General features: G+C 35.2%; 1 long non-coding RNA gene across 1 annotated transcript; it reads left to right on the top strand.

Annotated features, from left to right (window-relative positions):
- Nucleotides 1-12,537: 12,537 nt before the first annotated feature.
- Nucleotides 12,538-14,294, top strand: LOC125256038. The gene is made up of 4 exons (XR_007182037.1): nucleotides 12,538-13,104; nucleotides 13,260-13,288; nucleotides 13,617-13,689; nucleotides 13,783-14,294. It is a non-coding gene; the product is annotated as an uncharacterized LOC125256038 (long non-coding RNA).
- The last annotated feature ends 1,447 nt before the right edge of the window (nucleotides 14,295-15,741 follow it).

Here is a 15,741-nt window from a genome sequence, read left to right as displayed (position 1 = left end):
TACTCTGTTACTATCAATCACCTAAATTTGTTCTGTCAAAATGTCCATCTTAAAACAGAGGAATTTTATGGAAATTATTATCTTATTCTTGCTTTTATAAAATTAATTTCATTGCGCACAACCTACAACATTTTTGGCTGTGACTATATATCCATAATACAACAAGGCCTTGATTTCCTAATTGCTTCATGGCTAAAACATTTAAAGGTGCCATAGAATGGAAAATTGAATTTACCTTGGCATAGTTGATTAACAAGAGATAACCGACTGTGATGCAACAGTCGGGATCATTAATATCTACGCCCCCAAATTCATGCATATGCCAGCCCATGTTCAAAGCATTAGACAAGCCAGTATTAACGTCTGGATTTGTGCACAGCTGAATCATCAGACTTTATGCAAGTAAGCAAGCAAGTACAACAGCCAAAATTGGCAGATGGAGCAATAATAACTGACATGATCCATATCATCATGATATTTTTATTGATATTTGTAAATTGTCTTTCTAAATGTTTCGTTAGCATGTTGCTAATGTACTGTTAAATGTGGTTAAAGTTACCATCGTTTCTTACTGTATTCATGGAGACAAGAGCCGTCATTATTTTCATTATTAAACACTTTCAGTCTGTATAATTCATAAACACAACTTCATTCTTTATAAATCTCTCCAACACTGTGTAATGTTAGCTTTAGCCCATTAGCCACGAAGCATAGCCTCAAACTCATTCAGAATCAAATGTAAACATCCAAATAAATACCATACTTACATAATCGGTTATGCTGCATGACGAACACTTTGTAAAGATCCATTTTGAGGGTTATATTAGCTGTCTGAACTTTATTTATGCAATGTATTATAGAGTCGCGAGCTTGGGGGTGGGGAGTGCAAGCATTTAAAGGCTTCAACACTCAGCAAGGAGTTCATAGGCAGTTCTGCATACACACTTAATACAGCAACAACGCAGGTCGCAGGTCACTAAACTATGCCATTACTTCAGGTTGAATGATTCTGATATAGATAAACTTGGAATACAAAGAGGATGACAAAGAGGGGACCTGGCTTAGGCATGAAGTGACCTGCCAAGGTAACGTTTTGTAGGCTTCAGTTTGTCTGAAGATGGTCATCTCCCCTGGGTGCCCGTTGTTCACCTCAGGACCTGTAACAAATGATACCGACACACACAGATACACAGCTTCTTCAAGGTTGCAGTTAATAGATCAGAAAAGATGTACTTTCTCTCAGTAAGAGATTCAGACAATATTCTTCATTATTTTTTAGTGATTAAAGATGAAATGTACGGTAAATGCTTTAACTGTGAATTGGTCACATTCATTCAAATCAGTTAATATTTAGAAGGATAAACACTGATTAATAACTTGATCACAAACCACTCAAAAGGACATATATTGAAGCGACAGTGGATTCAAGAATCCACCCCTTTGCTGTGAACACGTGCACCACAGATAAATGAAGAGTGTTAACCAAAGGTTAAAAAAATATTATAAAGACAGAATATAAAGAGCATCAGGATCACTAATTGTATTAAAAAAAATGTACTGTAATAACATTTTGTCCTCAAATATATAGAATTTTTGGTTACACTTTACAATAAGGTCTCATTTGTTAGCATTAGTTAATGTAATAACCAGTGTTGGGGTAACGCATTACAAGTAACTTGAGTTGCGTAATCAGATTACTTTTTTCAAGTAACTAAAGTAACGCATTACTTTTTCAATTCACAACAAAATATCTGTTACTTTTTCAAATAAGTAATGCAACTTCACATTTATTGACTGACAGCTCTCCTGTCCTCAAGGTGAGAGAAATAGGGTAAGTGCAGAGGCGTTGTGTGCGCCGTGTAAACATGATTTTTTTTTTTTTTTTTTTGTAGTTCTAGACAAAATATGAATGCGCATTTACTCATCTCAGTTGCATTAAAACATTTGGTATTCCTCAAAATGAATAAAAACAGTGAAATACAATTTCAGAATTTTACGCAAACCGGTAAGAAATGTTTTATATTACACAAATATACTTTATGTATTTAATCTAAATTTATTAACCAATGTCTTTGCTGCTGACCTTCAATGATCCAAATCAACCATATTAATAAGAAAAAATTACTTTAGATAAGATTTAGAAATTTGTTGAACTTTTAGAAGATTGAACTTTCTTCTCCAGTATCCTATTCTTCTTTAATCCAGAATGGCAGCACATCTGAACGGTTTGTTTGAGCTGCACCCTTTACTGTTCAGGGCCTTTACATTAAGCAAGAATAGAACTTTTTTTGTATTAAAAAACAAACAAGCATGTCCAGGCCAGGGGCCGGTTGCATAAACTGCTAAGACTAGTCTTACAAGTTAGTCACCTTTTTTTTTCTTTAAGACTGGTCATAACTTTTTTAAGTCAGTTACATAAAAACATCTAATTTGATACAGAAAAGTAAGACTGATTACCTCTAACTATTAGTTGTTCGTACTAGTTCTTAAGACACAAACTTAACATAATGGCTATGTTTATGCAACTGGCCCCAGGTGAGAAAAAGAATAAGGCAAAAGTAATGTGGCGCATTACTTTTCATGACAAAACACATCTATTGTGGAGGACGACCTCTTTGACCACCCTTGAGTGTTGCTCAAAATAAACTCTTAAAATCCCCCACAGATGCCCAATAGTGTTGAGGTTGTGTGAAATACTTGTCCAGTAAAGGATTTTCACCTTGGGAGAATGTATACAATTAATGTCATGTTGAAAAAGTGGCCAACAACGCAATGAATAAGGAGAAGGGAGTGTCCTCTGTTCCAAGATTTTGTATTACATCAAAAAATGTTGTGTAAATTCATGACACCACTGCACTGATAAAGCACAACTCCTCCACTCTTACTACAACCGAACGCCACTGTGGGGACCAGGCACTTCTCACTGTACTCCACACACTTGTAATGCTATACATTTTGGATGCTGTTTGATCCAAAATGATTGATTTGGTCTCATAAGATCACAAAGAATGGATTAACAGATGCCTATATTTTGTTAATATGGGCCTTGGAAAAGACTTAAGAAATAAAATTCTTGTGCTTTGGCTACAGTAGATATAGTTCTTGTGTGGACAACAACAATGCATTTCACTTCTGCACATTGTGTGAGATGAATATCACTCTTCTCACAGTGATTACCAGCTCTGAGACACTTGCTTATCATTTCTCCTGACCTTTTCTTAGCAAAAAAATAAATAAAAAATACTCATCACTAAATGAAAGCTCGAAGTGAAGTCCCCTGACAAGTATTTCCCAAGGATCCATTGTTGTTAGCATTAAGTCTGAAAATGATTCTAACACTTTTAATTGTTAAGAAATTACTGTTTTCTTTAGTTTTTTAATTGTTGAGAAATGCTTTGGTTCAGCATACTTACCTGTTGATCAAAAATTGCCTTTAACTTGCTCCAGAATTATTTTTTTATTTATATTATTTTATTATTTTTGTAGCTTTCAGGAGGGTGATCATATCTTATCATCTTATCGATAAGAAAACATTATTTTCCTGATTAATATTGACATTCTTTGGTAATTGATCAACAAATTTGCTGGAACATTATATCTTCAAGGAACCCTAATATGTCTTCTACATAGAGAGTATTGCTGCATTTGTTTACTTTTAGAGGGGGTGTACTCATTTATGCTGAGTACTATATATATATATATATATATATATATATATATATAGTATTTATTTGATGTAAAATACAGTAAAAACAGTAATATTGTGAAATATTGTTACAATTTAAAAATAACTGTTTTCTATTTGAATATATTTTAAAATGTAATTTATTCTTGTGATGGCAAATCTGAATTTTCAGCATCATTACAGTCTTCAGTGTCACATGATCCTTCAGAAATCATTCTAATGCTGATTTGCAGCTCAGTAAACATTTCTTAATATTATCAATGTTGAAAACAGCTGTGCTGCTTAATATATTTGTGGAAACCATCATACTTTACCATTTAAAAGTAATAATGAATGAATAATTTTATTCAGCAATGATGCATTAAGTTGATTGTGACAGTAAAGACAATTCTAATGTTACAAAATATTTATATTTCAAATGAATCATGTTCCTTTGAACTTTCTATTTATCTAAGAATCCTGAAAAAACTGTTTTTAACACTGATGATAATAATTGAGCACCAATAATAATTGATAATAACTGAGAAATGACAAATCAGCATATAACGATTTCTGAAAGATCATGTGACAATGAAGACTGATGTAATAGCTTGTATATCAGCCCTGTAACTGAATGCTGATTCAGTTAATATAAAAAGGTTCTAACAAGTAGATACAATACAATGTACAGGTGCTGGTCATATAATTAGAATATCATCAAAAAGTTTATTTATTTCACTAATTCCATTCAAAAAGTGAAACTTGTATATTATATTCATTCATTACACACAGACTGATATATTTCAAATGTTTATTTATTTTCATTTTGATGATTATAACTGACAACTAAGGAAAATCCCAAATTCAGTATCTCAGAAAATTTGAATATTGTGAAAAGGTTCAATATTGAAGACACCTGGTGCCACACTCTAATCAGCTAATTAACTCAAAACACCTGCAAAGGCCTTTAAATGGTCTATCAGTCTAGTTCTGTAGGCTACACAATCATGGGGAAGACTGCTGACTTGACAGTTGTCCAAAAGATGACCATTGACACCTTGCACAAGGAGGGCAAGACACAAAATGTCATTGTAAAAGAGGCTGGCTGTTCAGAGAGCTGTGTCCAAGCACATTAATAGAGAGGCGAAGGGAAGGAAAAGATGTGGTAGAAAAAAGTGTACAAGCAATAGGGATAACAGCACCCTGGAGAGGACTTGTGAAACAAAACCCATTCAAAAATGTGGGGGAGATTCACAAAGAGTGGACTGCAGCTGGAGTCAGTGCTTCAAGAACCACTACGCACAGACGTATGCAAGACATGGGTTTCTGCTGTCGCATTCCTTGTGTCAAGCCACTTTTGAACAACAGACAGCATCAGAAGCGTCTAAAGACAAAAAGGACTGGACTGCTGCTGAGTGGTCCAAAGTTATGTTCTCTGATGAAAGTAAATTTTGCATTTCCTTTGGAAATCAGGGTCCCAGAGTCTGGAAGGACGAGAAGGAGAGGCACACAATCCACGCTTGCTTGAGGTCCAGTGTAAAGTTTCCACAGTCAGTTGATGGTTTGGGGTGCCATGTCATCTGCTGGTGTTGGTCCACTGTGTTTTCCTGAGGTCCAAGGTCAACGCAGCCGTATACCAGGACGTTTTAGAGCACTTCATGCTTCCTGCTGCTGACCAACTTTATGGAGATGCAGATTTCATTTTCCAACAGGACTTGGCACCTGCACACAGTGCCAAAGCTACCAGTACCTGGTTTAAGGACCATGGTATCCCTGTTCTTAATTGGCCAGCAAACTCGCCTGACTTTAAGAGGAAGATGCAATATGCCAGACCCAACAATGCAGAAGAGCTGAAGGCCACTATCAGAGCAACCTGGGCTCTCATAACACCTGAGCAGTGCCACAGACTGATCGACTCCATGTCACGCCTCATTGCTGCAGTAATTCAGGCAAAAGGATCCCCAACTAAGTATTGAGTGCTGTACATGCTCATACTTTTTATGTTCATACTTTTCAGTTGGCCAAGATTTCTAAAAATCCTTTCTTTGTATTGGTCTTAAGTAATATTCTAATTTTCTGAGATACTGAATTTGGGATTTTCCTTAGTTGTCAGTTATAATCATCAAAATGAAAAGAAATAAACATTTGAAATATATCAGCCTGTGTGTAATGAATGAATATAATATACAAGTTTCACTTTTTGAATGGAATTAGTGAAATAAATCAACTTTTTGATGATATTCTAATTATATGACCAGCACCTGTACAATAACTGATCTAAAACATAACCAATATGGGCATTTATCTGATCCACAATCAACAGCTATGCAACTGTAAGACATACAGACTTTATGGGTCACTTAACATGCATCATATCTTAGATCAAATAATTCAGGAGCCCTCAAATGCATCAGGTCTCATAAACAAGAATGTATGACAACACTCAAGCATCTAAATTGTGGTGTTTTATTATTTACTGCTGAGAATAAACCAGGAAGAAGCTTTTCACAATTGTTTGTCTTATCTGAAATACTATGTGCAAACTTTCATGCTCCTGGGCAAGTATTCATATCCCATCCATCCTTATATCCATCTCTCTAAATTGAAAAACTGAATGTATTGATTGTTTGATGGATACAAAATGTGATTGTATTCAACTGCTAGCTGCCAGTTAGTCATGTTCTAACATTTCACTAACAGTCTTTTGGGTGTGTGGGTGTATCTTTGAGGAAAGAGCTTGGGTGACTTTGGACAATGACCTTTTGTGCATCTAGGTTGTGAAACATGGTTTTATTTCATATAAAATATTAGCCTTAAACTTCCTTAAAAGAAACGCTAAAACAACATTGTTACTTGACAATGTCCTGCTTAGTGACAAGGCCATGTCTTGTTACATAAATATCTGTGATTTCTTTCAGAATCCATTTAAAAAAAAACAAACTTGTCATCATGATTGATTCAAGGTATTCTCTTTTGTCCATTATGCAAATATGAGTAAAAGAAAAGGCTGGAATGTTTTGTCATCTGTTTTTTTAGCCGCATTTCTTTGTGTGATTACAGTAATTATGATTAATGTAAGGGCTCAAATGCAGGTTCAAGTCATATCTGGATGCTCATTTTCAATAATTATCATACTACAAAATTACAGTATTTATGACACGGCTATTCAGCAACTAATTTTCAAACATCACAATTTTAAAAAGAAGATTTTATTGGCTAGCTGTAAAACTTTTGGCCGATCGCTTGAATATGTATTAGTCAATGTGCAATATTCCACATTTACAAACAGTCTCATGTTTACCGTTAGGGTGGGTCTTTGAAGAACAAGCCATAAACATGGAGTCAGTTTCTTGGATATGTCAAAAGCTCTTCCTTTAATGAGAAATATTATTTACTCTTGTTCCTTGTTTGAGCACAATAAAGTGTATTTACTCACCCCTTCCAGCACCACTTCTTTTAATCTCCTTGCCAAAACATTCACAGGGTTATTATACCGGTATAACAGTCATAAATATATGTACCTGTATATTGCATTGTATTGTATTTCTTTATTTATAAAGCACTTTCCAGGCTACTCTGTAGCTCCAAAGTGCTGTACATTGTAAGCAAAATCAATAATTAAAATACAATAAATCAAACAAGCAACACAACAAAAACACATCATCAATAATAGTCATCAACAATAATAAATACTCCTGTGTGAAATTAAAATGCCAGAGAAAACAGAAGTAGTTTTAAACGGCTCTTGAAAATACCTAGTGTAGGGGATGATCTAACCTCAAAGGGCAGCTTATTCCTAGCAAAAGCGTGGTCTCCCTTAGATTTAAGACGCACTCTTGGGATCGCTAATAAAAGTTTGTTTGAGGATCTCAGCATTAAATTTGATTTATATGGCTTAATAGGCTCCACCAAATAGTCTGGCGCCATTCCATGTAATGCCTTAAAGACATACATCAAGATCATAAGTTGGATCCTGTAATACACTGGTAACCAGCCTAATGAGGACAACAGCGGAATAACATGATCAGTCTGCTTAGCCTTCATAAGCATTCTAGTGGCGGCATTTTGTACAAGTTGGAGATGTGCAACATAAGTCTGACAGGTTCCAGGAATAAATAACATTACAATAATCTAGCCGAGAGAAGATAAAAGCATGGATTACTTTTTCTAAGTCGCTAGTTGACAGGATTGATTTTAACTTAGCTATTGCCCTCAAATAAAAGAAACAATTCCGTCAAATTTTAGCGATGAATTGAAGATGACTCCTAGGTTTTTCACTCTGTCCTGCAAATGACACACCAATGGACCTAGAATGTCACTTTCCTTGTTAAAAGCTGAACTACCAAAAATCATAATTTCGGTTTTACGTTCATTCAACTGAACAAGATTATCTGCCATCCAAACTTTAACTTCATCCAAACATCTACGGAGTGTTGAACAGGAATCGGTACAATTAAGCTTTAAAGGCAAGTATTTTTTTTAAATCATTCCCAATGGGAGCATATATATTAAAAACAAAATAGGGCCCAAAATAGACCCCTGAGGAACCTTACCCCACATATAATGTGCTTTTGTGAAATCAATTTATTTGATTTGCTTGTGCTTTATTTCTGCAGGTCACTAATTTACTTACAACAGATTTTACTTTTCTGATGCTGATTCATTCACAGGTGTGGAGATTTGTAAAAGGCATTTCTCAATGTTTTATGTGAGTCATGGATCTTCATCATTGACAAGTTTGATGTTTAATTAATGAATCAAGGTCATGCCAAGAGCCAAAATAATAACAATAGCAATAGTCTTAATTCATATTCCCAGAATAGTTTACTCTGTTACTATCAATCACCTAAATAATGGGGCCATTTGTTCTGTCAAAATGTCCATCTTAAAACAGAGGAATTTTATGGAAATTATTATCTTATTCTTGCTTTTATAAAATTAATTTCATGGCGCAAAACCTACAACATTTTTGGCTGTGACTATATATCCATAATACAACATGGCTTTCATTTTCTAATTGCTTTATGGCTAACACATTTAAAAAATATTAAGTACGCAAAATTTCAGTAAGCTAATTCATTAATTGGCATCATTCCGCAGCAAAAATTATCATCTGTGTTGTGCAGTGATATGGTTCACATCATAACTGTTACTGAATGAATGAATGAATGAATGAATGAGGCATTTATATAGCGCTTTCCTATGTACAACTGTACACCCAAAGCGCTTTACAATCATAATTAGGGGTCTCTCCTCATCCACCACCAGTGTGCAGCATCCACTTGGATGATGCGATGGCAGCCACAGTACAACGGCGCCAGAGTACAACGGGTGCTCACCCTGCGGTCTGTGTGGGTCCTAACGCCCCAGTATAGTGACGGGGACACTGTACTGTAACAAGCACCGTCCTTCGGATGAGACGTTAAACCGAGGTCCTGACTCTCTCTGGTCATTAAAAATCCCATTCTATATTGTGGTTTAAGCTGGACGCTGTAATGACCCATGAGAATCAAGGACTGGAAGCCATTTTAAAAACATCATTGTTGTGTGGTTTTACTTTAAGGGTTAGTTCACCAAAAAATGAAAATTCTGTCATTATTTACTTACCCTCATGTCGTTCTACACCCAAAAGACCTTCGTTCCTCTTCGGAACACAAATTAAGATATTTTTGATCAAATCTGATGGCTTGTGAGGCCTGCATTGTGAGCATGTTACTTTAGTCTTTCAAACACCCAGAAAGGTACTAAAGACATATTTAAAACAGTTTGTGTGACTACAGTGGTTCAACCTTTATGTTATGAAGCGATGAGAATTCTTTTTGTGCGCCAAAAAATAAAATAATGACTGTTATTCAACAATATCTAGTGAAGGGCAATTTCAAAACACTGCTTGATGAAGCTATGAAGCTTTACGAATCTTTTGTTTTGAATCAGTGGTTCGGAGCGTGTATCAAACGATCTTAAACTGCCAAAGTCACGTGATTTCAGTAAACAAGGCTACGTTACGTCATAAGTGTTTCGAAATTTCAATGGATTACGCGACTTTGGTAGTTTGATACACGCTCCGAACCACTGATTCGAAACAAAAGATTCGTAAAGCTTCAAAGCATTGCCACATACAGCCACACTGTAAAAAAGTAGTAACCTATTGTTACCTGAGAGCTATTTCTACCTGATTTAACAGATATGTTAATAGATATGTTGGTATGAATTGGTGTATTTAGTTTGATCCTGTGATGTTAAATACTATTTTTGACTTGAATAAGTTTTTTTGGTAACACTTTACTTGAAGGGGTGTGCATAAGACTGACATGACACCTTCATAATCATGACATGACACATGTCATGAATATGAAGGAGGTTTTATTAATGTTTATGACAACTGTCATTAAGTGTCATTCGCTCAATTATGTCATTTTTAATGCAAAGATGACATTGTTTGAGATGTCCGAGTTATGACAACTTGACATAAACCAATACATCATAACCTGTCAGTGTCTTTGTCATGACAACTTGACATCATTTAGCTTTATGGGTTAACATTACATTAAACTGTCATGTGGTTGGTTTTGACATTGGCTGTCATGAGGCCATTATAATAGTGTCATAAACATCTTGAGCTCAAGTACAGTGGTACAAATTGAACTTGTCATTAAATTGTCATTAAGTGACAATACTCTGACAACTAATTTTATAACAGAGCCATGACTATTTTTCATTTCATGTTTTTTTTTTTTTTTTTTAAGTTTCCTCCAACAGAAGGTCAGATAATAGACAATTTCAAATTTCGTAAAAAAGATGACACTGTTATAAAATAATGGTAACACTTTATTTTAGGGTCTTTTAACTAGTTGCTTATTACTATTAGCATTCATATGGCTAAAATATTGGCTATTTATTAGTACTTATAAAGCAGATATTAATGCCTTATTATGCATGACCTTATTCTAGTTTCTTAATCCTACCCAATACCTAAACCTAACAATTAACTATAATAAGCAGTAAATTAAGAGTTTATTGAGGGAAAAGTCATAGTTAATCATTTATAAATGTGTTCCCTATACTGAAATGTTACCAAAATAATGTCATGTAATGTTAACCCATAAAGCTAAGTAGTTTTTTTAAGTTTGATAATTAATCTGCTATGTCATGTTTATGACAGGTTATGATGTTTTGCTAATGTCAAGTTGTCATGACAAAGACACTGACAGGTTATGATATGTTGGTTTATGTCAAGTTGTCGTAACAAAGACATCTCAAACAATGTCATCTTTGCATTAAAAATGACATAATTGAGCGAATGACACTTAATGACAGTTGTCATAAACATGCATAAAACCTCCTTCATATTCATGACACGTGTCATGTCAAGATTATGAAGGTGTCATGTCAGTCTTATGCACACCCCTTCAAGTAAAGTGTTACCGTTTTTTTGTTTTTTTTCAGAGTAACTAATGAGCAATTTCTTGTGTGAGCAAACTAGTAGAATCACTGTAAGGTCCAATGATGCCATAATATTGACCAAAGTAGAGCTCTAAGCAAGGGTTTGACCAGGGATTGAGTATAGAGCTGATATGGAAATGTTAGTCAAGTTTAATTCCTGGGCATTCTGAATACCTCCGCTGAGCAGCTATTTTTATCCTCCTATGACTAATTATAGAAGGTAGCTGTCGATCAGTTTTACTTCCCTTTTACATTTTGCTTTCCTGGTACATAACTGTTACATGAACAATAATAGAAACTAGTTTCAATGAAAGCATAGTAGTGTAAAAACAGAAATGTTACCTGCTCTCCTCCCTAACCCCTCCCAAACAGCTATTTTAAGAGGGCAATTGGCTTTACATCTGTTTTAATTTCTTAAACTATTTAATTCACCATTGTTGCGGTAGGTTGTGTAAACATTTTTCATTTTCTACAGCATACACAGCAAAATCCCCAGAGTTAAATCAACTCTGCTTAGAGTACATACGGTCCCTCTCTAAATAGTGTTAAAGTAACACTGAAGCAGAGTTAAAGTTAATGAGACAATTAAGCAATTAATAAGGCTGTGACTTAAGTCACTTGTAGTTCTTGTGTTTTTTCTTATTTCTTCAGTGATTCTGCTTGTTAACAGCAGGTGTTCATCACTAATGCACATTCTCTACTTAATTAATTGCTTAATTGTCTTATTAAATTTAACTCTGCTTCAGTGTTATTTCAACACTATTTAGAGAGGGACCATACGTACTCTGAGCAGAGTTGATTTAACTCTGGAGATTTTGCTGTGTATGGTAAAACAGAAAGAAAATAGCTGAGCATTGCCTTCAGAAAGATTGAATTTTTCTTTTTAAATTAATCTCGTTAATGAAACATAAAAGCAAATTACATTACAACAAAGGCATACTTTGTCTTAATCTATTTGCAGATCTAATGCATATGTACAAATCTAGCTGCTATTAGCTATTATGAGCAGAAGAGCTAGCTTTACATCTATTTTTTATACTATAACTTTTTAAAACGTTTTTGAAAATGCCTTGACTGACAAATCAACAAAATAGCTTTTAAGTCATGCTCACATTTCACATGGCAAGGAAAATAAATATAGTGTCACTGAATAATTGATGCTATCGCCATATTGTTTTTTGTTGTATTTTGTTGATCCTGGAACAACATTCCTGTCCGAAATTTTTGTCCTAATCATATAACCCCTAAACCAAACCCTACCCCTAACTTATCCCTAAAACCATAGGTGAATAACACTGCTGTGGAAGCATAGCCCTGGTTGTAAGCCTAAACTTGACATAAATTGTAAACTTGTCCCTCAAATTTGATTGGTTCACTCTTAGCCCGGATTTTATATTTACTTAAACTATATAATTACAATATACTTAAAATATTTAAGTTTGATTGCATTACTTATAAAATATAAGTATATTCTACTAAATTGTGGATGTAATTTGAATGTGTTAATAAATTTAAGTTAAATGCACTTAAATTATTAAGTTTTTCTCCTGACCACGCCTCTTACACATTGGTTTACGGCAGGTAATGACGCCATTTTGTCGTGGTGTGTGTGAATTCAAGGAGCTGTTGATGAGAAGTTGGAACATTTGTTTTCGCAAGTTCTGCAGACATTTTTTTCCAAACATTTGCCTTTTTATCGTTTCCCCCCCTGAGAGACTGTTTGTGAGCAGTGAAAATCGTTTGTTAAAGTTTAAACGACGGAAATGTTTTCTCCGGTTAGCTAGTGTTCTCTCTCGCGTGCGGTGGATCACCGTGCATGAACCCCTGATCGGCGAGTTCGACGCGCGTTATTTCGTCGTTTGTTTCTTTTTCACACGAGGAGCTGTTGTTGGGCGTGTAAACTTAGTTTGAACCTCTGGCTGTCGGCGAACACCGCGGCCGCGCCCGCGCCCGCACCCGCACTCCCAGCAGAGGAGGGAGGATGAAGCGCGAAAATGGTGAGTGCAATAATTTAACGACCGTGTTTTATTTCGACACGGTTATTGATTGAAAGATTAAGTTAAAGTTAATTAACGAGTTGAAAACAAAAACAGATGGATATACTGTTTTATCTAGGTTCATAGCTTTCTTAACATCTTGTTTTGTGTTGCAGGTCAAGAAGAGATGCTTTGGATTAGAAGTGTAAGTATTGCCCTTATAACTGTGAAAAAGCTCAGCTATTTAAACATTATAGGCTCAAACAATGAAGTTATACAAGAACAGAACAATTTCCTTGTTTACATCTGTAACATATACATGTACATTTATATCACACGTTATGCACAATATGTACACTTATACAGCCTTCACCAAAAACTCCATATCAGCTGTGTGTCATGTGGGTTTACTGAGACCTGTTCTTTGGCTGATTATTTTATTAATCTGCATACTGCACAGTGCACAATTACATGTAAACCATAAAATCAGGTGCCATAATCAAGACTTTAACTTCAATGTTTGCTCCTCACAGAAAAGTTGTCAACGACGAGCCTGACATCAGCCTGATGGTACTTCAATGGCCAGCTCTTTCTACAGTAAACCAGGTATGTATTGATGCATGGAGTATTTGACAATACCATTATCTGATGCATTATTATATGATAATGTCTTTGTCGATCTTTGTCTTCCTCTACTAGGTTGCAGCTGACAAGGACTCATACAGGCAAACTTCAGTGAGAATCGTCTGTGTTGATCTATAAAGTGCTCAGCTAAACCCATCATGAGTGAAGATCGTCTTGGAAGGATGTTTGGTGATGGATGAACCGACCAACCTCAGGACTTCTGTGTCCTTTTTTCTGACTGATTTATGCCCTGCAACTGGACTACCCTAACTGTATGAAAAATACTTTATATTTTATTCAGCAGGTAATGCTCATCCTAGGAAAATGTGAGCTGGCACCTAAAATGGAATACTGCCACTATTGTGAACTCAGGAGTGTAAACAAACCATATAGTTTTGATGCAGTTTGTTGTGATTCTGAGATAGACTATTTATGTGCTTAACAATAAGCTGATTTGTTAAAATTATTTTTTTCATGTTTTATAAGGAAATGTTTTCAGGACATAAAATGTTGTTGTATTTGGAATTGAATTAAAATAAAACATAAAATTGAATTAATGTACCTTTTATTTGCTTTTTTTCTTAATTTTGTAGTAAAATAGAAGTTGCTATAAATTAACTTGCTTAGTACATTGAACTTAACTATACTATGTGTAATAACTACAAAGTAATTAATATTACAAAACATTTTAAGTTAAATGAACTTGAATTTTTAAGTTCACATTACTTAATCATTACTTTTTTTAGGGCAACCAGTTTCCTCAAATTTTTTAAGTAAATTCAACTTATCCGGGCTAACAGTGTTGATTGGGATGTTTTTCCAGGATCAACAAAGATGATGATCCCATGTTGCAGGTTGGTGAAATCAGGCTTTGCATGTTAATGTTTTGTTGTATTATAAAGATAATTTTATCATGTTGTAATTTCATTCAAAAATATATTTGCCCAATGGTATACTATAATAAGCGTAACTATTTTTTTAACATTTTTCACAAAAATTTAAATTAAGCAACATAAATTGGAAAACTATTTCTACCTACAGAGGCTGGAGCTTTAATAAAGAAGAACTGTATTTTAGAAATATTTTGGCCACTTTTATTAGGGGACTTTCTTTAGGGTATTTTCCAAGTGGTCATCATATTGTTCATTACTGCAGCTGGCTCCAGATCAAGTCTGTGGGCACATATTTTCTCTCGGACTGCCCCGGTTCAGTGGGTGGTGCACAAAAAGCACGTGTTTGGTGCCTTCATCCGGATAGCCAAAACGTGCGTTTGGGGTCCTTTTTCAGGTGATGATGTGTGCATGCATGAGGCATGAGAAACTCACACTACTGATGACCTTGAGCTGATTCTGCAGAGGAGTTTTGGCGGTTCTTCACAGGCCAGTGTGACGCCAGCAGCTTCAGATCAATGTTCTAGCTGTCTGCCCTCTCATCACCCTCAGTTTGAAGAAACACCTGCGAGCCCCACTTAGCCTGTCCACCCCCACAAAACCACCAGGTCATCATGGGAAAATTACTAAAGGATGACAGCCCTGAATGGACAGCTCACGTTGAATGTTTTGATGAAACGTCATTACGGGAAAGGTCCCACTCCTGCTGGGGCTGGTTGTATAAACCGCTAAGACTAGTCTTACAAGTCAAATTAGTCATCCATTTATTAGATAGATAGATAGATAGATAGATAGATAGATAGATAGATAGATAGATAGATAGATAGATAGTGCTGTTTGCTTCCTGCAACCTATTCCAGTAAGTCATCAGCACAAACAATGCTGACATTTTATTACTGACAAATATTGTGTCATAACTTTCCCCACCTTAGTTTAAATACAGCATTCACGTTTTATTACTGACAAATATTATTGTGTCATAACTTCTCCCACCGGCGCTCAATTTCGCACGTACGCGCAGCCGCTTATTAGATTTCTCCTACACTCACTCATTTTTCTTTTAAACAATCACGTGAGATAAACAACACGCCCATTGCTGGTGGCTATAAATGATGAGGATGTTGGTGATGCTGAACGAGAACAA

This window comes from Megalobrama amblycephala, linkage group LG20 (assembly GCF_018812025.1).
Source record: "Megalobrama amblycephala isolate DHTTF-2021 linkage group LG20, ASM1881202v1, whole genome shotgun sequence".
NCBI lineage: Eukaryota > Metazoa > Chordata > Actinopteri > Cypriniformes > Xenocyprididae > Megalobrama > Megalobrama amblycephala.
This window is presented reverse-complemented; position numbering and strand designations above follow the sequence as displayed.